Raw genomic sequence first — 1,979 nt, forward strand, 5'->3', positions numbered from 1 at the left:
GAGCTGCCAAGGGGGGGGTCTAGGATGATTGAGGTTTGGGGGCACCCCTGCAGCCCCGGGGTTGTCCCCCATCCTGTGCACCCCACACTGGTGGCTCCCCCCCCCCCAGGCTCCCGCCGAGGTGTGAATATTTGGAGGAGCAGACACAGGGGCATTGAGCGGGGCTGTGAAACGCAGCAGTGTCTGCCCCGCTCCCGGCCGGCACCGCCGAGCTGCCAGCGTCCAGGAGCTGCCGGGACACCAGCCAGGGCAGGAATAAGTAACACCACTGTGGTTCCCCAGACCATGTAAACAAATACCTGCGCAGCCCAGCTCCCCGCCCGAGCTCTGCCGGCTGGCATCGGGGGGACACGCAGGGCCCCCACCTCTGCCCCCCCCTGCGAGCAGAGGTAACACCACCTCCGCACCCACCGGGGAGGAGAAAGGTGCTCAGGTATTCGTGTAGCATCCAGGTACCCCAGGGGATAAACCAGCAGCAGGACACCCTGGCAGGGGCCAGCACGCAGGGCCGAGGAGCGGGCAGCCCCATCCGTCCCCCGCTCAGCCCGAGGGGGACACAGAGGCACCACACGAGCAGGGAACACACACACACCCCAACAGAAACACTGCAAACCCCCCAAGCTTCACCTGGGTTCTCCCTCGTTATTTTGGGGTGTTCACTATATAAAGGCACAGAGTGCAATTAAGGCTTTTCCCCCCCCGCCTTCGCATGGGGCTGCACACGCCGAGGACCCTCCCAAAATACTTCTCTACTAGCGAGATGGTTTTTAAACTACATGGACCTTCTTTTTGTTAATGCCTTTCCTCACCAAAAAAATGGTGCTTTTCCCAAAACCTGTTTTTCCCCCCCATGAGGCAGCAGAAACCCCAAAGTGAAGAGGGGCAAAGCTTTGGAGAGTTTCAAGATGCCATTTTCTGGAACACAGAAAGGCAGCGGCTATGCCAGAGGTGGCCACAGGGTACCAGCCCTTAGCCACGCTGGTCAAAAGTCTCCAGCTGGTTACACTTTGGCCAGAAAACTGTTCCTAATCAAAAGGTGCAGTTTTACCACATCTCCCAACAGCACGGTATTTTAGGAGGGGAAGAGAGGTTTTAGAAATGGGTCAGTACCTGCTTGTTTGGCATTTTGGAAGGACCCTACCCTGACGCTTCTTAAATAAATTTTCATTACTGGAAATGACTTTCTGCTTTGAGATGGCAAGCTGCGTTTAAAAACCCCTAAAGCGTAAAAATAAAATACCTGGGAAGTGCCAAACCCGCCAGCCGGCTGGAAGCCAGGCTGCCTTTCTCCCCAGCCCCGTGGCTCGGAGGTGCTGCAGAGTTTCAGCCCCCCAGGCCAACCTGGGGGGGGGGCAAAGCATCCCAGTGGGGCTCCAAACGGCCAGCAGCCTTCGTGGCACCCGGGAAATTCCCTTCCAAAATATTGCTGTGGCCAGGGCTAGCTGCCCTGGCTTGGGCTTGCCGGCCAGGGCTAGCGGCACCTGCCACCGCCGCAGAGGCGAGTGGTTTCCCGGCGGGGCGAACAGGAGAGGGCAGCAGAGATTCACGTTTCGGGCTCTCGGCGGGCAGGGAACTGGGGACAGCTTTGCAAAATGCCAGCTACGATAAACCCGGCTCCATCCTCCGCAGCCGCCCCGCAAGCGCGGGGACACGGACAGATGGACGGACAGACTCGCAGGTCTGTCCTGGGGCGCAGAACCCCGACAGCCGGGGTGCAAAAACCCAGGCACGGCTCCCAAAGCCGGGCTTGAATTGCGTGGGGCTGCGCTTTGCAGGGCCAGGCACTGAGTCACGGGGAGACCGCAAAGCTCCCCCGACCCAGGAGGTGACACCAAGCCCAGGAAAGCCCCGAGCTGTCACAAAGCCCCGGCCGAAGCGATTGCAGCGGCCTGGCGCCGAGGGTTTACTGGAAGAAGGGAGCAGCACCCCCTTTATTTTGCAAACACGCTCATTTTGCAAACACACGGGTGCCAGCTGAA

Source organism: Egretta garzetta, unplaced genomic scaffold, assembly GCF_000687185.1.
Source record: "Egretta garzetta isolate BGI_Z169 unplaced genomic scaffold, ASM68718v1 scaffold819, whole genome shotgun sequence".
Lineage (NCBI taxonomy): Eukaryota > Metazoa > Chordata > Aves > Pelecaniformes > Ardeidae > Egretta > Egretta garzetta.